Below are 23,143 nucleotides of genomic sequence, written 5' to 3'. Positions count from 1 at the left end.
GATCAGGGCCTGAGCCGAAGGCAGATGCCCAACGACTGAGCCACCCAGGCGCCCCCCCCTTTTTTTTTAAAGATTTTATTTATTTATTTGACAGAGAGAGACACAGCGAGAGAGGGAACACAAGCAGGGGGAGCTGGAGAGGGAGAAGCAGGCTTCCCGCAGAGCAGGGAGCCCAATGTGGGGCTCGATCTCAGGACCCTGGGATCATGACCTGAGCCAAAGGCAGATGCTTAACGACTGAGCCACCCAGGCACCCCCAAAGGCAGATTCATAACCGACTGAGCCACCTGGGCACCCCCACATTCTGCATTTAAAAAAATTAAATAGCTTCAAAAATTATTATTCACCGCATCCACTTTTTTTTTTAGCCACATAATACAAAGGCATGCCTTGGTAAAGATACTAGGCATTCTTCATGTCCCCTGGGTCTGCACATGATGGCTGGGCCTTAGATCACAACTCTTGGGATTTCTGAATTGTTACTACATGTGTAACGAGTCCCAGGCCATCCCATCACCTAGCTTGCTCGACAACTCCCGGTGTGCAAGTTGTATCAGCCAACCAGTCTGGTAGCTTCACTCCTCTCTGGTAGACTTCGGATACTGGAAAGTGGATTAGGTAAGATTTTGGTTTAGAGTAGTCAACTGTAGGAGCCACTAGTGTTTCTCGGTGCAGCGTCCCACTGCCGCCGCCTCTGTCCCACCCCAGGAAGAGAAGGTAAACTTTGAGAGAAACCTGATGGACAATCTCCACAACAAATGGTAACAAAAAATAATCCAGATGGGGTGCAGGTGCTGTAAAATGATACAAAGGTATCTCTTTGATCCAGTTCAAGTGCCCTCCCCTGGCTAGGTCAAGGGCGAGAACAGCTGCAAGGTGGATGAAGGTGACGGTAAATTGAAAGGCAAACAGAGTGGCCAAGTCCTGGTGCATAAAAGCGAGCTGCAGAGCAAGGGCCTGAAGAGGACGGCCAGCAGAGGCAGAGCCTGTGGTGGGCAGGAGCCCCACTGATCTCCTCCAGGACCGCCCCCTCAGGGGGACACAGCCGGGGAACACTGTGAGGACAGGGCTGGCAGTGCCATCAACGGCATTGACCCCGTGGCCACCCCGCAGCCCACTGGGGATCATGTGCCCCACTGCGGTGATAGGGGCTCCTGATCGCGAACAGCACCCCCCTTCACTCAACCCTTCCCGGAAGGAGGGGACCCCATAAAACAGGACAGTGTGCTGCTGGCCTCACAAGAGACCCATGTCGTCCGAAATGGGGGTTTCCCAGCTGCTTCCAGGCCAGAAGGTCCTGCCTTGCAAGTACAAGACCGTGACCGCCACATACCAGCCCCGGATTACCCTCCCCTTCGGGGCTCAGCTGTAGACAAAGCTGATCAGGAAGAAAAGGATGGTCTTTCCAAGAGCCAGACTGAGGAGGAGGCCCTGGCGGGAATTCACCCTAAGGTGGGGGAGCATGGTTTGAACATGCCCTTCCCCTTGAAGAGAAGCTGGGGTTCGTTAAACGAGGCCGTGGCGACAGAGGTCCTCAGTGTCTACTTTAAAGAAGAGGATGCTGCTCAGGCCATGCCCGTGGTTGATTCGAGAACTGGCTGGGAGGATGCATGGCTCCACCGGAGACAGCAGTGGGACATGGAGGTTGAGGATGCGGCCGTGGCCGAAGCCCTTGCGGCTTTAGAAGCAGCTTCTGCAGGAGAAGAGGCGGACGGGGCAGATTAGGGCCGTGAGCAGGTGTTGTGCTGCGCTTGTGAGGTGTGCGTGCTCCTTGGACAGAGCTGATGCCCCGCAGCCTGCGCCCCGAGCAGTCTTACAGGTTGTTTGCATCAGCATCCGTTCTGCTGATGGCACATGCCTGCGCCAGGCTGCTTGTTGTTAAGTACTGAAAGCCCCACTGGATAGACGGGCTATCTTTCAGGGCGCCAGAATAAAAATCAGAGTGGGCAATGTGCTGGTGCCCACAGCACACGCAGAAATTAAACAGCTTACTCTCAACCCACAAATCTCCCTCCAGAACATCTGGGACAGATGTTCTTGAGAATGCTCTGAAATCTCAGGGCTTAATCCCAAGGGTGCCGAGTCACAGAACATTCTGTTTGTAAATTCTTTGTCTTGCTTTTAAGAGCCAAACGTTGTACCCAACCTGGAAAAGCTAGCTACCCCCACTCAAAGTGCCTGGTGTGTCCCCAGAGCATGGTTTACCTTGAGGGACAGTCACTAACCACTCATTTGACACTGAGTCAAGCTCAGCAACTTGCAGGATGGGACAGAAGCTGTGGTTAGCCATTAGCTGTGATATTAAGACATCTTGACCTTAGCTTTTTTACATGATTACTTTTTAATCTCCTTTGGGATTGGGGAGGCTGGTCAAAATAATTCTTAAAACTGTGTCACATTTGAGTTTTGAATTTATGAGATTGGGAACGGCAAAGAGATAGATGGAGTGTTTTATGCCACTTAATGTCTGATTCTGCTTAAAACATGACAACATAAAAAAAAAAATAAAGTAGTAAACTGTATCTCAAGCCAGCTTCAGCAAAAATACACAAATGATCATTTACAAAAAGGAAATGGTGGAGGTCTCATAGTATCTGTAGGCAGGCAGGAATGTAGCTGGACCTCAAGAAGCTAGACCGGACCCAGGGACCAGAAAATCAGCACAGGAGCCCAGAACGCATACTCTCTTTGGGTGTCTCATCTTTGCTTTCTGTCTTTGCAGAAGGACGTTCTTGGCTTCTCTGCAGAGACTGCCTGGCTGACTCTAGGCCCCAGGGAAAATTCCCAGGAGAAAGAACCTGATTGGCTAACTTTTTGGCAGGCACTACCCCCTCATCTAATCAACTGCCATCATGGGGGCAGCGTCGCACAGTGTAGACATGACTTCCTATCCACATCCGTAGAAAAGTAGTGCTGAGAGAAGCAAAAAGTACTGTGAGCTGCGTAGACACCTCAAAGGTTATTTACTCTAAGAAATGGTGGTAACCATAACAGAGAAGAAAAAGGAGCTCTGATCGTTGTATGAAACACATACAAGTACACAAACCATGTGACATTGAACATTCTCTTAGGGTCAAGCATCAGGTGTTGCTTCAATTCCTCAAAGAATATTGAATATTTACTGTGTGCATGGGTTTGGCTAAGTACCATGGGCACAAATTATCATATAGGGCCTCGTGTCCTCATTTGAGTTACGGAGAGGGGTCTATGAGAAAATAAATCCACAGTACAAGAAAGTATAATATTAAATATCAAGTAGTATGGATGTTGAGTTCTACCTGAGTTTATGTCCATAATGAAAATTTACTGTTTATCTTTTTATTTAACACCCAATTTACTAATGGTGCAAATGCATACTGGTGTTCATTTTACTTTATATAGGATGAAGACAGGAGGGACTATGGAAGGGCCTATGGATAAAAGTCCAATTACTGTGTCTCAACAAGGAAGTTGCTCGAAGAAATTTGTACACCAGTGATCTAATTAAGCCTCCAGAGCCTGACCCACCCATGGGTGGGCCAAAATACACCATTGCATCTCTCCTGGCCATTTTTGTGGACATTGCCCCACGAATTCCTTTTGTAAAAGTGTATGTCTTCTAGAGTACACTATGTGAGTGCAGTTGCACTTTGGAATACTTTATGATCGAGCATTAATAACTTAGCATGATTGGTTTAGAGACTGGTAAACTTAGATGAAAAATCAGAAAAGCTTGTGACTACAGAGTATGGGTGATTGACCCTGTGGGGGGCTGTGGAAGTGAATGATGAGGTGTAGAACGACATGGTGAGAGGCCACTGGAAATTCCCTCACTTAGTCCAGGTTGTTGCCAAGAGTCCTGAACATGGCCTTAGAAACTTCAGTTCCTGGGGACGCCTGGGTGGCTCAGTCGGTGAAGCGTCTGCCTTCAGGTCATGATCCTGGGGTGCTGGGATGGAGCCCCGCATCGGGCTCCCTGCCCGGCGGGAAGCCTGCTTTTCCCTCTGCCTGATGCTCCCTCTCTTTGTGCTCTGTCTCTCTGACAAATAAATAAATAAAATCTTTAAAAAAAAAGAAAAAGAAAAGAGAAACTTCCGAATTCCTTAAAGCTACCATAAAAATCTTAATGGCAAAGATTAGATGTTCCGTTTTCACTTTAAACTCCTATGAAGGTTTTATACTCATACTGACTTTCCTTGTTCTTGTAAAAGCCTGCAAATAAATCTTCAGTTGACTGAAGGATCAGGATTAGGGAATAGACTAAAGAAAACAGGAGCTCAAGACCCTATCTCCACCAGAAGAGCCAGTCATCTGTGTAGCCTCTTTTTCCGCCCAAAATAGCTCTCTGGCCGACCTGATGCCAGTAAATCTCCTATTAGAGTCCTTGCTTATAGGTCCTTTGGATATTATTAACCAAACCTGACACGTAGATGGTATTCAGTAGTATTTGTTGTAAGATATGGTGATGACATCAGGGATTAGCATGAATGTCTTTCAGTTTAATGAGATCCGATTACCCATAGAAAAGCTGTTGGGTGGAGGAGGGCTGGTAAAATAGAAATCATGATTCTATTTATTCTGTGACAGTATAAACACAACACATTTTAAAAGACGGAGATAGAAAATAAAAACAGACGATGAACACCCTGTCATAGGTTTACCTCTACCATGTCACATTGCTTCCCCTCTTTTCCATGACATCCTAGCCACCTGCTGATTGATGTCTGTTGCTAAGACCCGAGGTGTGGACCCAAAGGCTCTGCCAAAGTGAAATATACAAAGCTACGGCTCATCCCTCCTCAACTGCTCCAAACAAATCGTCAGAGGGTGAAAATAACTCAGTGGCTAGATTTCCCGGGTTGACTTTGTTCAAAGCAATTTATCCAGATAAGCCTTCCTTTTTTCTCCATTATTCTGGGAAAATGCCATCAGAAAAGATCATACAAAGTAAATATACCAGGTTTTAAGAAAAATCTATATATTCCACTTCTAAGAAATATGTTTAAGGGGAACAAAAGGAATTATGGAGTTTTTGTTGCTGGTTATAACACAAATCAGCTGCATGCGTCCTCATCATCTGGTAACAACCTCACCCTTTTTGTTTCCATAAAATTAGACAGTGGTTGGAAATGGTGGAAAGCATGCTGGGAAATCAAGAGGAAAAATTTTTAAGTGAAAAACAGAGATTAAAAAATTGCACCAAGAACTTGGAGAACAATTTGACAGAATTCAAGCCAAGCTGTGTCATTTATAAGACAATTGACTCCAAGGACTGTGTTTATAAAACAAATTAAAATGACTGGTCTCTGGAGAAAAGGGATTTGAATGCCTAAGTACTTTTCCGTGTCAGCCATGTTTTTAGTAAAATTTTGAGAACACTTTAAGGCTCACATTTCGTACTAAAATTTTTAGTTTTTAGAAATGTAGCTCATGCAAATAAAGGTTTCTTTGGACCCAAATGAGAATTATTTTATAAGAGAAACTGCAGTTTAAAAACTATACCATAGGGACGCCTGGGTGGCTCAGTCGGTTGAGCGGCTGCCTTCAGCTCAGGTCATGATCCCAGGGTCCTGGGATCGAGCCCCGCATTGGGTTCCCTGCTCGGCGGGAAGCCTGCTTCTCCCTCTCCCACTCCCCCTGCTTGTGTTCCCTCTCTCGCTGTGTCTCTCTCTGTCAAATAAATAAAATCTTAAAAAAATAAAAAATAAAAACTACACCATAGAGTGCCTATCAGTGTAAGAAAACAGTTCAATTATTTATTAATATTTGTCCAATCAAAGCAGTACCATATCTGACTAATTCCATTATTATAATTTGAATATTCTATTATAGTATCGATACCCTGCTGCTTTTCCGGTATGCCTTGTTTTACACAAGCAATGAATTCAGGCAAATGCATATGGAAATAGAATCCTATTACCCTCCACTGTGTCTAATATGGTTCTGCTGGGTTTTTTTCAAAGATTTATTTATTTATTTTAGAGAGAGCACACGTGTGAGCCAGGGAGGGGCAGAGGGAAAGAATGTCAAGCAGACTCCCTGCTGAGCAGGGAGCCTGATGCAGGCTCAATGCAGGGCTCCATGTGGGCTGGATGCGGGGCTGGATCTGGCAACCCTGAGATAATGACCTGAGCTGAAATCAAGAGTCTGACGATTAACTGAGTGAGCCACCCAGGTGCCCCTGGTTCTGCTGTTTTAAGGATACTACTCATTTTCCTCTCCCCACTTTCCCCAATTTTGTCCCCATCTTCACCCTTGCCCAGTTCAGTAAAGTGCACTAGGCCAGTGGGATAGGGAGGGAAGGGATGATATATTGGTTAGGGTAAACTTGTTTTCTGAAGAACTACTGAATGTCAACCATCCAAATATAGCATAAGAACACTTTTCACAATTGAAACCGCAGCATGATTTGAATTAAGCTTTTCATTCAACAAATACAGCGGAACATCTGTGTACTTGTTGTTTTAGGTATTAGAAATACAAATATGAATAAGAGAGCTTCTGACTCTTTTCAGAGAAAAGCATCGTGAGGTAGGAGGAGTGACAGACAATTTACAGTGTGGCTGGGTTTTAAAGGATTGGATAGGAATTCACCGGGTAGACAAGGAAAAGAAGGGCTTCCGGGCAAAAGGAACAGTAGGTGCAAGGCAAGAATATATGAAATGCCAAGATGTTTTAGGAACACCTAACCAAATGGTAAGGGGAGGAGAGGATGGAAAGTGGCCAGAGATGATGTTGGAAAGAGACAAGAGCTAGATCACAAAGGGCTTTGTATACCATTGATTATTAGAGAGGCATTCTCTCTTATTGGGTAGAGGTAGTACACATGGCCTCGATGAAATTGTCCCCACACTATGTATTTCTTTTGATTCCCATTTCATACTTACTAAGTTGTTTTCTGGCTTGATTGTAGAGATACCTTGGTATCAGGAAAGGGACACTCAGAGCAGTAAGCAGAAATAAAATGGTAAGTGGAAAAATAGAACTCCATTTCAGATGAGTAGACAGAACAGAAAGTTCAGAAACAGACCCAAATCTCTTTGGAAATTAATTATATGATAAAAGTAACATTTCAAACCAATACAGAAAGGATGAGGAAATGATGCTGGAACAATTGGTTAGTCTTTTGGGGAAAAAAAATAAAGCTTGAGTCTCTCCCTTTGTCCCCAAAAATAACTTGATCCCTACCTCATTCCTTAAACCAGACAAATTCAAAATGGAGCAAAGATTTAACTGTTAAAGCGAAAATATTAGGAGAAAATATTGGTAAACATTTCTTTCTCTTTTTAAATAGAATTACATCTTTTTATTTTTTGGAAATGATTTTTTTTTTTAAAGTAACCCCTACACGAAATGTGTGGCTTGAACTCACAACCCTGAGATCAAGAGTCGTATGCTCTGCTCTACTGACTAAGCCAACCAGTTTCAACCCCCTGCCCCCTGTACACATTTCAATAATCTTAAGGTGGGGAAGATATTTTAAAGTATGATCCTAAACTCAGAAATCACAGAAAGATTGAGAAATCTGACTACATAAAAATGTATAGTTTCCTAATAGCACATGAATATTGAAAATAAAAACAATGAGCTGTGGAAAAAATATTTACATTTATGATAAATGGCAAATTTACTTAATATATAAAGAGCTCTTTTGAATCAATAAAAAAAGCTCAACATCAGAATTAGGAAAATGGCCAATGGAGGTTGTTAACCTAATCAGTCTCTCCATAATGAAAGTAACTATGTATTATAAATGTTAAAAAATTCAACTAAAAATTGTTAAACGTCTTATTTCTTTCATCTTTGTTTCTCTGGACAAAGACTAACTCTCTTCTCAAATGTGTATATCTGATTAATATTTTACCTTCTTTATTTTGGCTGCCCCTGTTTTCCAAAATGTAGACTTGAAACTGCTTTTCAAATATATATTAACCCTTTGAAATATGTTTATTTGTGAACCTCCTTTTCTGGTGAATCCTAAAACAATACCTGAAAAGATATAGGGGTAGATCTTTGTAGCTATTGAAAAAGAAATGTAAAGCTGGTGTGCTAAGATCTGAGGGTCTAATAGTTTCTGGATTCTGGCTGGGACTCAATCCCTCTCATTTCTTCCTGCATACTGATGTTTTGTAGTTTTCAGTACACAACTCTTTGATCTCCTTGGTTTAATTTATTCTTAGGTATTTTATTCTTTTGGATGTTATGGTAAATGCAAATATTTCCTCAATTCCCTTTTTGGATTGTTCATTGCTAGTGTATAGAAATACAATTGATTTTTGTATGTTGATCTTGTATTCTACAAATTTGCTGCATTCATTTATTAGCTTAAGTAGATTTTTCTGGACTCTTCATAATATTCTGTTTATGGGATCATGTCATCTGTGAATAAATTGCAGTTCTTCCTTTCCAATTTGGATGTCTTTTATTTCTTTTTCTTGTCTAATTGACCTGGCTAGAATATCCAGTACGATGTTGAATAGCAGTGAAGAAAAAGACATCCTTGAACTTAGGAACTTGGGAGGAAAGCTTTCAGTCTTTCACCATTGAATATGATGTCAGCTATAGATTTTTCATAAATGCCTTTTATCAGGTTGAGAAAATTCTCTTCTATTCCTAGTTTCCTGAATGTTTTATCCTGAAAGGGTGTTAAATTTTGTCTAATGCTTTTTCTGCATCAATTGAGATGATCATGTGGATTTTTTCCATTATTCTATTAATGTGGAGTATTACTACACTGACTGATTTTCTTATGTTGAACTACCCTGGCACTTGTGGGATAAATCCCACTTGATCATGGTTTATAATCCTCTTAATATGCTGCAGAATTTGGTTTGCGAGTATTTCTCTGGAGGATTTTTGCATCTATATTCATAAAGGATATTGGTCTGTAGCTTTTCTTTCTTGTTATATCTTTGTCCAGCTTTGGTGTCAGGGTAATGCTAGCTTCAGGAATGGGTTAGGAAGTATTTTCTCCACTTCTGCTTTTTGGAAGAGTTTGAGAAGGGTTAGTGTTAATTATTATTTTTTTAAAGACTTTATTTTCAAGTAATCTCTGCACCCAAGATGGGGCTCGAACCCATAACCCCCAGATCAAGAGTCGCACAGTCTACCAACTCAGCCAGCCAGGCGCCCCTAGTGTTAATTATTATTATGTTTTAAAGATTTTACTTGTTTATTTGAGAGACAAGAGTGCACTCAAGCAGGGGGAAGGAGAAGGACAAGCAGACTTCGCACTGAGCGGGGAGCCCGACGTGGAGCTTGATCTCAGGACCCGGACGTCATGACCTAAGCTGAAACCAGGAGTCCAACGATTAACCTACTGAGCCACCCAGGTGCCCCAGTGTTAATTATTTTTTAAATGTTTGGTAGAAATCGCCAGTATAGACATCTGGTCCTGTGCTTTTCTATTTGATTACTGATTCAGTCTCTTGTTATAGATCTGGTCAGGTTTTTTATTTCTTCTTAAGTCAGGTTCAGTAATTTTTGTCATTTATTTTTTTAAAAATGTCTAACATATGCATGAAATCTGCTTTTTGTCTCTGATCCTATCTTTGTTATTTATATCTTTTTCTTTTTTCTTAAACAATCTCACCAAAAGTTTGCCAATTTTATTAATAAGTCTTTTCAAAAAACTTTGGATTTGTTGATTTTTTTCTACTTTATTTATGGTTTCCATGTCATTAGGCTCTACTTGTTTTTGTTTTCTTCTGCACTTTGTTTTTTGTTTTAATTCATTGATTTTCAGCCTTTCATATGTATATATGAAGTATTTGGGGTATATAAAATAATATTTTTTAAGAAAATAATGATCAATATTGGCATTTAATGTGGTTCATCCTAATATTTAAAGCTAAAAAAAATTCTGTAAGCAATATTTTTTACAAGTTAGAAAAATGATATTATAGAGTTATTTATTGTTTATGAGTACATTTATTTGTAGTAAAAGTACAAATCATACATGGGAAAGACATACACCAATGTCAGAATAGAAGTTATCTTAAGGAAGGAAAGGAGGTAAAGGGATATATGTGTAATATTTTATTTCTTACAAAGAAAACATTAAAAATATAAATAAAGACATAAAGCAAATAAGGCATAATACCAACAGCCGTTTAATTTTGTTGGTGGAGGGGCGTCTGGTGGCTTAGTTGGTTAAGCATCTGCCTTTGGCTCAGGTCATGATCCCAGGGTCCTGGAATCAGGCTCCATGCTCAGTGGGGAGCCTGCTTCTCCTTCTCCCCCTTGCTCTTGCTCTCCCTCTCTCTATTTCTCTCTCTCTTGAATAAATAAATAAAATCTTAAAAAAATAATTTTGTTGGTGGGGAAATCCCACAAGATTTGATAATTAGAATTTTTGTTATCATTCTTTTAAATGTTAACAATTAGTGAATCCAGGTAAATAACATACAAAAAACTTATACAAACAAGAACAACAATAATATTTTTAGAAATTGCATATTTCATTGATGATTTCTCTATTTAAAATGCAGTATTGAGTGGCACCTGGGTGGCTCAGTCCTTGAGCGTCTGCCTTCGGCTCAGGTCATGATCTCCCTCTCCCACTCCCCCTGCTTATGTTCCCTATCTTGCTGTCTCTCTCTGTCAAAAAAATAAAATCTTAAAAAAAATGCAGTTTTGATTTTGTTGGTCATTTCTACTGGTTCTTGCTCTTGGAGTCTAATTTCCTTGTGTGCTTGGTCATCTTTGCGTGTTCCTCGTTGTACTTCAATTTTTTTGTAAGAATAATTTGAGATCAAGGATAAAGTATCTTCCTCCAAAGAGGATATGTATTTGTTTCTGTCAGGCACTTGGGGCACCAGCAATACGGCACCGTTTTTAAGTTTAGTTGAAGACTTGAGGTTCTCTGAATAACCCAGAGAATCGGATTTAGGCTGTAATCTCACGTAAGGACTGTCCCAATTCTTTTTTTTTTTTAAAGATTTTATTTATTTATTCATGAAAGACAGACAGAGAGAGAGAGGCAGAGGGAGAAGCAGGCTCCCAAGGAGCAGGAAGCCCGACACGGGACTCGATCCCAGGACTCTGGGATCATGACCTGAGCCGAAGGCAGACGCTTAACCATCTGAGCCACCCAGTCGCCCAGGACTGTCCCCAATTCTGGCTCCCCCTTCCCCCCACCCCCCCCCGAGGGTGTTGCACTCTGGGGTCCTGACTTATTGTGGGCAAGTGTGGGCTTTGACTTCTGCCTCGCTGCCACTTGTTCTGTGAGTTTTCGAAATGGAAATTCATTTTTTTTTTAAGATTTTACTTATTTATTTGAGAAAGAGAGAATGAGAGAGAGAGAAAGCACATGGTGGGGGGAGGGTCAGAGGGAGAAGCAGACTCCCCGCCGAGCAGGGAGCCCGATGCGGGACTCGATCCCGGGACTCCAGGATCATGACCTGAGCCGAAGGCAGTCGCCCAACCAACTGAGCCACCCAGGCGCCCAGGACTGTTCCAATTCTGGCTCCCCCTTTCCCCCGAGGGTGTTGCACTCTGGGGTCCTGACTTATTGTGGGCAAGTGTGGGCTTTGACTTCTGCCTCACTGCCACTTGTTCTGTGAGTTTTCGAAATGGAAATTCAAAAATTGGGGGGACTGTCAAAAACCCTCAGAGAAAAAGTTGCTTTTGTTCTTATTCATCTCCCTGGTGAATATTTCCCTTTTAATTTTGGCCCCGTGATTCCGTACTGTCACACGTTGCGTCTTTTATGCTTTTACAATGATGATTTTTATTTTTTCTCCAGCTTTTTCATTTGTTTTCAGTAGGAAAGTTGTCCAAATAATCTAGCCCTCAATTACCAGAATTAGGAAGCTGGTATTTAATTCAGACCCATTTTATTTTCTATCTCTTTTGCTTAAAGTGAAGTCCCTTAAAAAAAAAAAACTATGCCCATGAAAAAAAAAAATAAAGTGAAGTCCCTTCCTGTATGTCCTTTCAGGCTTAATGCCTCATCTGTGTGTGATCACTCAAACAGGAGAAGACATATTTCCATAAGAATAAGCGGTAATCATAAGGCCAAGGATAGGTCCCCAGGGCAAAAAGAAGAAAAAAGTCTACAGAAACATAAGCTGACTCTAGTTCAGCAACACCCAACAATCTTCACAACCATTTATATCATCAAACGGAACTCAGTTTATCAGTCTAAAAATATCTTCATTCGGGTTCCTTCATAGTTTCCTTCAAGAACAAAGCATTTCTTACTTGGCATGTTTGGAACTGAAGGGCCCATTCAAGGGTTCTCCCCAGCCTCTCTCCCTCAAAAGAAGCAGCTTGAACTAAAGATGAGTTCACATTTCCACTTCTCAAGTTCTGTGCTCGTATTCTTTAAATAACAGCTATCTCAACTTTTATCCACCATTATTTTTAAAACATTCCTAGGCCTCACAATTCATCCTAGGCACGTTGTTAACTTTCCATTATAACAGGCAGATTCCAGCAGATTCCTTCCTCCATCTTTCCCCTTCTCAACCTTGGATAGTTTAAATGGAACAAGGCTGATGACCTACAATGCTGCCCTTCATAAAAGCTGCCTGCAGCTAAATAGGTCTTGCCAACATATGTGCTTATAAAAACAGGCACCTCTGTGGCAATATTTTATTCCAGTGATGCTTTTTCCATTCTACCAGTACATGCCAGAAATGCAATCATTTTGGTTGATGGCCCTCAATACAATGGAGTCAGCTGTGCTGCTTTACATTTCTTGGTCTGTTTTGACTCACTGAGAGCCCCAAGCTGAGCTGTTTTAACACATCAAAGAGACACTGAATTTTATGAGTAAGGAAGAGGGTAGTACATGAAGGGACTTAATTGGTTTTTTAATTTGAAAATTAGTGCTTCTTGTTCAGCAAGTTTTCATTTAATATTTGATAGAAGTACGGGCTGTTTCAAAGAGGCATCTTAAAATACTGCATTTTAAAACAATTTGTTGTAACACAAGGAAGTTTGTATATTGGGTGTAGATGGGAAACGGAGTGAGACTGTGTATAATGGAGAGTGCATCAGAAAAAAGAATGGGGGCACCTGGGTTGCGACTCTTGGTTTTGGCTCAGGTCATGGTCTCAGGGTGGTGGGATGCTCAGCAGAGTCTGCTTAAGATTCTCTCCCTCTTCCTCTGCCCCTCCCCCTGCTTGCGCTCTCTCTCTCAAATAAATGAATAAAAATCTTGAAAAAAAAAGAATAAAGAAAAGGATGAAGGGAGGGAGATCTTAGGTAGAGGAGAAGAATGGATGATTTGGTTAAAGCTGGCTACCTGCCTCCTCCAGTCCTTCCAAGTTTGTAGGGACAATTAGTTGAGGATATACCAGTTATGATATAGTAACAAATAGTAACAAAGTAGTGCCTTACGGCAGCAAAGATTTATTTGTCCCTCATATCCAATGTGGGTCTGAGGAACTTTCTAGAACAACTGCATCTTTATATGGCAATTATACCATCCAAGCAGATGAGGGCTGCACCATTTGATAATTGCATTGTCTTAAACATATGTTTGTTTTAAACTTGATTGATGTGGCATGGGAAGAAAGAGAGTCTGAAGATCTTGCACAAGCAAATAAATACTCCATTCCAGAAATGATACATGCCACTTCTGCTTGCAGCCCACTGGCCAAACTTGCCACATGGCCCTCACCAACTTCATGATGGATGGAGAATTCCCTGTGTGTTTGGAAGGAGAGGAGAACTGGGGCACCTGGCTGGCTTAGTTGGAAGAGTGTGCAACACTTGATCTTGGGGTTATGAGTTCAAGCCCCATGTTGGGTGTAGAGATCACTAAAAAATAAATACATAAAACTAAAAAAAAAGGAAAAAAAAGGAAGGAGAGGGGAACCAGACATTAATGAACATTATAAGTTGCTACCACAGAGGTGCATGTCTGAGGTTCTTCCCATCTTGCAAGTTATGGGTCATAAAAAATAAATTGAAAAATGTACGGTTCTTAGCCACGGTGTACAAGCCCCAAATGTACGGCTGTGGCACACTGTGGGGAGAAAGAATCCTCTAAAGGAGTCTTTAGAAAAAGTCACTCGCACGCCTGAAAAAAGTACATGTAGAATAACACTCCATTCTTTTGGGTTCTCACAGACCGCCACCACAAACTAGTGAAATGAAAAGCTGTTTGATGGTTAATTTTATGTGTTAACTAGGCTAGACTATGGTACCTGGTTGTTTGGTCAAACCCAAGTCTAGATGTTGCTATGAAGATGTTTTTTAGATGGATCAACATTTACAACCAGTTGACTTTAAGTAAAGCAGATTACACTGTATAATATGGGTGGGCCTCATCCAATCAGTTGAAGGCCATAAGAGCAAAGACTGAAGTTTCCTGAAGAAGTGAATTCCACCTCAAGACTATAACATAGAAATTTTGCCTGAGTTTCCAGCCTTTTGGGCTGCCCTATAGAGTTCAGACTCAAGACTGCAACAACTCTTACCTCAATTTCCAAACTGTCAGCCAGCCCTACAGGTTTCAAATTTGTTGGCCCCCAAAATCATGTAAGCCAATTCCTTAAAAGAAATCTTTCTCTCTCTCTCTCTCCCTGTACACACACACATACACCCCCTCCCTCCAACACACTGTCTCTGGGGAGGACCCTAATACAAATAGTATCTATTAAGTTTTATAACCATGCTTTGATGGAATTAAACAAATTGGTAAAATTCATTCTTAGCTGAACATCCTCTCAAGGTTCTCTGGAAGAGCTCCAGCAGTCATGGGAAGAAACTCTTAAAATCTTAGTAGGGATTCCTTCATAGGGAGATGAGGGTTATGAAATATTATAGTTAAGACACTTCAAAAGGCTATCTGTAAGGGGTGTGGATCACATGAATTTAAGTGGAGTCACAAAATTTGTCTAGTGGAAGATTAAGGGTCTGCCACTTCGCTGAGACTGTAACTTTCTTTAACAGATCACGTGACATGTAATTCTATCATAGGGGCTGATTTCTTCATCAAAATGCATCTCTGAGGGCGCCTGACTGGCTCAGTCGGAAGAGCATGCAATTCTTGATCTCGGGGTCATGAATTCGAGCCCCATGTTGGGTGTAGTGATTACTTAAATAAATAAAACTTCTAAAAAAAATGCATCTCTGTCTTCTTCTTAGTAAGGCACACAAATTTTGTGTGATTCCACGGCCTGTGTCTCTTTTCTGTAATGTCTATAATAAGTTCATATGTGAAAGTGATTTTGCCTTACCAAGTTTTGTTTATTGCAAATAAACAGCTTCATTTGAGAGACGGGGACAAAGTGCCTCACAGGCAGTGTTTATAGAGAGCCCAGGTTGAGAAATTTATATGCCTCCTAGAGCAGAGCTTCTCAGACTTTAATGTGCATACAGAGCGCCGGGGAGCTTGCTAAAGTGCAGATTTGCCTTCAGTAGGTCTGGGGTGGGGCTGGAGAGTCTGCGTTTCTAAAAAGCTCCCAAGTGATGCCCTCTAACCGAGCTCCCTTTTTTGTTCTCTTGCCCTCCTACCATTCCTTCTCTTTGCAACCAGACCCATCTCTCTAATGCAAATCTGTTCAGGCCGCTCTGCTCCCTCTTAAAACTCTACTGCCCTTAGGATAAAGTCCAAATTCTGATCCCATGGTTTGCCATACCTGTACCTTGATTATTTTTCTAGCTTTACTTCCTGTCGGTCTCCCGTTCTTCTCCTGTACTCTAAGACGCTGCTCTGCAGTCTTTTTCTAGGTCTCCACTTGAGTCTTTTACCTCCGTGCTTATGCACCTAACTTTCACTCTGCCTAGAGCTCTCTTTCTCCACCTCTTTATCAGGCTTTAGCTTAGATGTCACCGGAATCTCTCCTTGAGTCACCTAAGTTGTGCTGAGGACCCCTCCTTGGTACCCCCACGGGTCTCTGTATTCCCCTGTTATAGCTGCATAATTAACAGTTTGCAGTTGACCTTTGAACAACATAGGTTTGAACTGTGCGGATCTACTTATGTGTGGATTTTTTTTTTTTTGGTAACTACAGGAGAGTACTGTAAGTGTATTTTCTCTTCCTTAAGATTTTCTTGCTAACATTTTCTCTTCTGCAGCTTTATTGTAAGAATACAGCATATCATACACATAACATACAAAATATGTATTAATCAACTGTTTATGTTATCAGTAAGGCTTTTGGTCAACAGTAGGCTATTAGTAGCTACGTTTCTGGGGAGTGAAATTTATTTGTAGAGTTTTGATTACACAGGGCGTTGGTGCCCCTAAGCCCCAGGTTGTCCAAGGTCAACTGTACTAGTCTCCCTCACAAGGATGTGAGCTCTATAAGGGCAGGGACCATGTCCATCTTTTTTTTTTATCAGACAAAATAGATTTTATTTTTTTAATTTAATTTAATTTTATTATGTTATGTTAATCACCATACATTACATCATTAGTTTTTGATGTAGTGTTCCATGATTCATTGTTTGTGTATAACACCCAGTGCTCCATGCAGTATGTGCTCTCCTTAATACCCATCACCGGGCTAACCCATCCCCCCACCCCCCTCCCCTCTAGAACCCTCAGTTTGTTTCTCGGAGTCCATAGTCTCTCACTGTTCGTCTTGTCCAATGCCTAGCATGCAGCTTAGCAATTAATGGATGTTCATAAATATTTGCAAATGAATGACTAAGTAAGGGAATGAATGAATGTCAGACATTCTGTATCTATTGGTGTCAGGATTCTACTGGTGCCTCAGCCTTCAGTGAATTTGCTGGTTTTTCCTGGGAAGGAGCTCCTACCAATTTTCTTATTTGATTTGCTCCAGGCATGCAATGTAAATCTTCCAGATACATTTGGGGCAAAGCAGCCAAGTTCAAGGGGTTAGAGGATGGGGCAGTAGGGTAGTGGTGGTGCTCCTGTTCTGGTGAATTAATAGTATTGCTTGTGTAGCTGAAGGCTATTTTTTCATGCCTGCAATTACAACTTAACTTTTCTCTTCTTTCTTTCTTTCTCTCTTTCTTTCTTTCTTTCTTTCTTTCTTTCTTTCTTTCTTTCTTTCTTTCTTTCTTTCTTTCTTCTTTCTTTACTTCTCAACTTTTCTTAATATCAGGTCTGTCTCTTTCAAGTGGAATGTCAAGTCCATGAGGACTGATGCTAAGTTTTCTACCACTTTTGAAGGCCTCCAACTTTGCTGGCCCAGTGCTTAAATAAGCAACATCCCCAGGGGCTGATTGAAAGTTTGTGCACAGGGAGATTGAATGTTTTGTTTGGTTCACCTAGCCAGAGGTGGCAAAGTTTGGCTGTGCATTGGTTGCTGATGATTTTGAGGTTCATTGGCAAAGATAACCAGACTAGAAGTGTGCTTTTGTCCTTGTTGTACAGAGGTGTGGGGTGTCCTCTTGAGTGAAGGCGTTGCCATATGTTAATACTGGGTTATCGTTGGAACAACTTTGCTGTGGGAATAAAGTGTCTTCCCAGGTCTTTGTTATTCATTTTAATGTGTAAACATGTCAACTGCTGAGTCTCCTTGGAAAATCCCACCAGCCACTTCTGAAAAGAAAAAGGGGAGCTTTTATATGGGGGAAGAGATTACTCTTGTCCTACCCCTGTGAGTTTCTTATTCTGCATAATTGATGTCACAATTTTTATTTCACTGTGCCTTTTAGTCTTCTTCTTGGGTTTGACTAACAAGACACCCTTTAGGACTCACCCCGGAGAACCTGTGGATCAGTTTATATGCTGTGTCAGAAACATTGAGATAGGCAACACAATATACAGTAAAAATTCAAACGTGTGTGAAAAGAGTTAACCTAAGGTTCAACTCGAGAGTTACAGAATTCTTTATTAAATGATCTGTAAATAAACATTTAGATGTCCTAGAGAGATTCTAAGCTGAATCCTTTTGTGTCCTTCATGCTCTCTGAATATGTAACCCACATTTGATCTGGTTTAATAATTTGCATTTTTCATATTGCATTCTTCTGAGATCAGGTATAATAACGCTGAGAGGTCACCTATCTATGTCATTTTTGTAGGCCTCAACCACCCATTCTCCAGTTATAAACCGATGTTGTAAACATTAGTGCTATTAACCATGTTTTTCTGGTTCTCCTTAGGTACATGGTGGGATTTCACTTCCAGGCCTCTTTGAGGTTGGGTGGGGCCTGTGATGTGTGAGTAGTTGCTATAGACTGAATGCTTCTGTGCCCTCAAAATTCATATACTGAAGGCCATGTGATAGTATTTGGAGGTGGGGTCTCTGGGAGGTAATTAGGTCATGAAGGTAAGAGCACTCAGGAATGGGAGTGCCCTTACAGGAAGAGACACACAAAAATAATAAAGAGTGAAATAAAGAATAACCAAAGCAGCCCCAGCAGCAGCAGAAGGGGGGGGAAGGGGAGGGGGAGGGGGAAAGGGAGGAAGAAAATAAGAGACACAAGAGAGATGCTCTCTCTGCCATGTAAGGATACAAGAGATACCCATGTATAAGCCAGGAAGAGGGCTCTTACCAGGAACCAATTTGGCTAGCACCTTGATCTTGGACTTCCCAGTGAGAAATAAATTTCTGTTAAGACACACAGTCTATGGTATTTTGTTATAGCAGCCCAAGCTGATAAGACAGTAGTAGTGATATGTCACTTTTAAACCGGAGAACTTAGTTACCAATGGTAGACTCTCTGGAGCATTCTCTTTCCTTCAAGCTGGGTCCATGAGTGATCATAATGAGCAGAGACCCCTGCCAACTCATGGAAGACATGAAGCGTGAATGAGATATAAATATTTGTTATTTTAAGCCACTGAGATTTAAGGATTGTTATTCCAGCAGATCCTAGCCCATCCTGATTGATACACCCTGGTGTAGCATGGGCCTTGCTTCCATATAGAGGAGAAATCAGGGATGTTAATCTTAAAGTCTGTCATGCTAGAGGAGCCAACTGACCATCTGTAGTATCCCTCTAAGACTATTTGGTGGCTTTACCTAATAATCAACCTGGGAAGGACTTGTGCCCCGTCCGCCCCGCGACAACTGGAATCCTGGAAGGTAATCTGGAAGGTGATACCATTCTTTTCCAAAAACCCTCTAATCTTGTCTCTTCCAGACTGGAGATACACAGAACTACAATGCAGATTTTGGGAAACAAAAATTTGAGGCTATCAAGAGTCATGAATTCCTCAGCGACTATTCTACTAACAGGCCCTGTACCCTTGATCAAGGGGTGGCCACCTGACCCAAAGTGGGCTAATCAGAATCATTCCCAAGAATTTTTATACTAATACCAGACAGAAGCCCCGATCTGTTTAAAGCCTTCTTCCCTGCCTCATGTAGAAAATCCGACAGAAAAGGAAACATTCCAAGAGAAGCAGCAATGAGAAATAGAGAAAGGGAGCTCTAGAGATAGTGAGAGCAAGCTAATGGTATTTGCGTTCCTTCACCCAGTCATCACTGTGGCCAGTTCCTTCTCTGCCGTTGATACATTTCTGGTTCTTGGGTCAGTAAAGGTGCTCTTCCACCCCCACTGCTTATTCAGCTTAAACTCGTTGTCGTTGAGCCACTTACAAATAAGTAAGTCTTGATTAGTAAAGTGGTTTAAGCAACTCTTTTTCTTCTTATCTTAATGTGCTTTCCCAGCCCTTTTATATCATGACACAAATGGAACGTGGTAACATCTGTATGACACCTGGCGGAAAATAGAGGGTATGTGTATGAGACTTAGAACATCCATTATTTTTCATGTCATATAATTATAAGAAAAAATAAATACAAAATGTTAAAGAAGATATTAAATGTGGGGCACCTGGGTGGCTCAGTCGGTTAAGCGTCTGCCTTCGGCTCAGGTCATGATCCCAGGGTCCGGGGATCAAGTCTGGCGTCAGGCTCCCTGCTCAGCGAGGAGCCTGCTTCTCCCTCTCCCTCTGCCTCTCCCCCTGCTTGTGATCTCTCTCTCTCTCTCTGTCAAATAAATAAAATCTTAAAAAAGAAGATATTAAATATGTGTGTCAAACATACATAAAATATTTTCAAAAATGTTTCATGAAAAACATGAGCTTCCTTCCATATAACTTTTTTTTTTTTTTTTAGAGAGAGAGATGCAGAGGGAGAATCTTAAGCAGGCTCCACACCCAGCGTGTGAACCAGATGCAGGGCTCCATCTCACAACCCTGACCTGAGCCAAAATCAAGAGTTGGATGCTTAACTGACTGAGCCACCTTAGGCACCCCCCACTTCAATATAACTTTTTATATTAGGTGTTGTGCTTGAAGTAATTATACACATTCCCTATCAGGATTTTGGTGATGACTCTTTGAATTCCTCATGGTCTCCATTGATAAGAAACTTTGTTTCCACAAGTAGACAGTAAAGATGATTTAAACCTGGGGGCACCCTGCTGGCTCAGTTGGTAGACCATGTGATTCTATATCTCAGGGTTGAGCCCCACATTGGGTGTAGAGTTTACTTTAAAAAATTGTTTTTTAAAAAGAGACAATTTGGGTGCCTGGGTGGCTCAGTTGGTTGAGCGACTGCCTTCAGCTCAGGTCATGATCCTAGAGTCCCGGGATCGAGTCCCGCATCGGGCTCCCTGCTCAGCAGGGAGTCTGCTTCTCCCTCTGACCTTCTTCCCTCTCATGCTCTCTCTCTACCATTCTCTCTCTCTCAATAAATAAATGAAAATCTTAAAAAAAAAGAACTCTGAAAACCTCATTTAAAAAAAAAAGACAATTTAAACCTTGCTTTACAATCATTCCAAAATTTGCAAGAGTTGAAGTATATTTAGAGTCATCTTCCCTTATTGATAAATACTATGATGAAATATCTTTTGATGACACAAATGGATTTCAAATCCAGTCGAACTTTTTTATGTCAAGCACAGGGTTTTGAAATCACGATGATGCTACAATTTGCAGAACATACATGTAGTCACCACATGGCTAAGTTGGGTGCAACTGAAGGGACACAGCAAACAGATGCTAAGTGTGAAGTGTGAAGGTGTGAATTTGAGTCTGTTCCTTGGAGCTGCACCCCCTACCCCAGCAGTTCCCCTCCCCACTCTCTCCCCTTGTCTCCTTCAAATTGATGTCCTGGTGGTGGAGCACCTCCTTGGTCTGCTCATCATGAAGCAATGGAGCAGCGAGTGTGAAGACTGTAGGGCAGATTCCAGATTCGGATCTACAGGGTCTGTCTTTTGAAAAAAAAAAAAAAAAAAAAAAAAGCAGGGGCGCCTGGGTGGCTCAGTTGGTTAAGCATCTGCCTTCGGCTCAGGTCATGATCCCAGGGTCCTGGGATCGAGCCCCACATCGGGCTCCCTGCTCCGCGGGAAGCCTGCTTCTCCGTCTCCGGCTCCCCCTGCTCGTGTTCCCTCTCTCGCTGTCTCTCTCTGTCAAATAAAGAAATAAAATCTTTAAGAAAAAAAAGCAGAAAAACCCACCTCAGCCTCCAGCAGCTGGTGACAACTGGCCTGGGGGCTCTGGCTTCCCTAAGCCCTACCTGATTGCCCCAAACACTGAAAAGATAAATAATCCGTGCCCACTTCTAATCCACTGACCACACCTCAGTGTGTCAGGGCCCATGGGTTGGAAAGCTTTATCTATGAAATCTTTCACTAGAATTCCACAAGGAGATGGCAGGAAGTCTCGCCATTTTAGGCCTTCAGAAGAGGGATGTCTCACTGGCACTCTTGCTCTTTGTCTCTCAACCTCTCTCTCTAAAGTCCCCCCAGTATTTGTTCTGCAGCCCCTCTGGCATTCCCACCCTCTTCTTTGGGAAACTATACTCATGTCCTCAAGAGAAAGACTTCCAGGGCATTTTGGTTTCTTCATCTGAGTGCAGATGGAGGCTTGCCCCTACCCAGGTTGGCCAGGCTTTGAGGCTGAGGCCTAAGGGTGGCATGACCTGCCCACAGCTGAGTATAACAGTCCTTCTGTTACTACCCCCAATACCTAGAGAAACTTCTGTGCCAGCACATGCCTCAACCACCATGGCACCCAGGATGGGGTTAGACTGCTGGACTCCTAGCAATGCTGTGTTTTAGCAACAGGGACAACAGCTGAAGAAAACATTTCCTAGGTGGACTGAGTGGGCTTCCAGCTTTCTTTCCTCAAGGCGACAGAAGTCAGTACTGACCCTTTGAAATGAGGATGCACCCCTGAGATTCATAGGACCCTTGCAAGAGGAGGCACCCTAGAGAGTGAAGAAGCATATTCTAATGATGGGTAAACTGAGGGACTAGGGATCATTTAATTAGAAAACTAATAGAAATGTAACTGTTTTACCTCAAGCTAGAGAAGTGGTATATATATTTTTGTACACTTTAAATGTGTTCCTTGCCAGGCACCTGGGTGGCTCAGATGGTTGAGCTTCTGCCTTCGGCTCGGGTCATGATCCCAGGGTCGTGGGATCGAGTCCTGCATCGGGCTCCCTGCTCAGCAGGGAGCCTGCTTCTTCCTCTGCCTCTCTCTCTCTCTTTCTCTCTCTGTCTCTTATGAATAAATAAATAAAATCTTTTAAAAAAATGTGTTCTTTGCCAAAACATAATTGCCTTAAGCTATTATTGGCTCCTAGCACAACTGGTCTTAAGAGAGATGTGATGGCACATTAAAGTAGTGAAACAAACTAGGCTGCCCTCTTTGTTAATCTCCCCGGTTGTGAACTTGAAATCTCATTGCAAACCTCACTTTCTTTAGGCAACTAATCCCTGCTCTGTCAGCCTTTTCAATCCTGGGCACCCTTGGAAAAGTAGAGCTAAACTTCTGAGTTTTTCTCCTATTTGTTAGTGTGTTCAAATTTATAGGATTTAATCTACCCATTGATCACTCAATTTATTGAAGTGCTCCTCCCATGGTCTGGCCTGTCTGGGGAACATGAGGAAAAGAGCCAAGTACAAAGGAATGTTGGAACCAGAGTCAAGGTCCTAGGAGTTGCCTTCTTTTCTTCTCCCTGGAATTATAAATACCACTTAGGTCATGAAACTGGTACCTGGGTGAACAGCCAAGTCACTGTCTGCCCTCAGCTGGGCTGGAATATCAGCTCACCAATCTTGCTATTCATTTCTTGTTACCTCACATGCTTCCTCCTCTATGCTCTCCCTCAGCAATTTAACCTCCTCCCACCATAGTACTTATGACCCTGCTTACTTCTGTGTCTTTGCCACTGCACTAAAAACTCAGTGAGGTCAGGTCCTATGCCTGCCTTGTTTTTCACTGTACTTCCATCACCTAGCATAGCGTCTGCCTGGTATAGTGTCA

The 23,143-nt window shown here is 42.0% G+C and overlaps 1 pseudogene; it reads left to right on the top strand.

Annotated features, from left to right (window-relative positions):
* The first annotated feature begins 780 nt into the window (after positions 1 to 780).
* LOC114223710 (PDCD10 and GCKIII kinases-associated protein 1 pseudogene) lies at positions 781 to 1,725 on the top strand (annotated as a pseudogene).
* The last annotated feature ends 21,418 nt before the right edge of the window (positions 1,726 to 23,143 follow it).

Source organism: Eumetopias jubatus, unplaced genomic scaffold (genome assembly GCF_037043125.1).
Source record: "Eumetopias jubatus isolate StellerSeaLion01/CBP00866 unplaced genomic scaffold, mEumJub1_p1.0 scaffold_11, whole genome shotgun sequence".
Classification (NCBI taxonomy): domain Eukaryota; kingdom Metazoa; phylum Chordata; class Mammalia; order Carnivora; family Otariidae; genus Eumetopias; species Eumetopias jubatus.
This window is presented reverse-complemented; position numbering and strand designations above follow the sequence as displayed.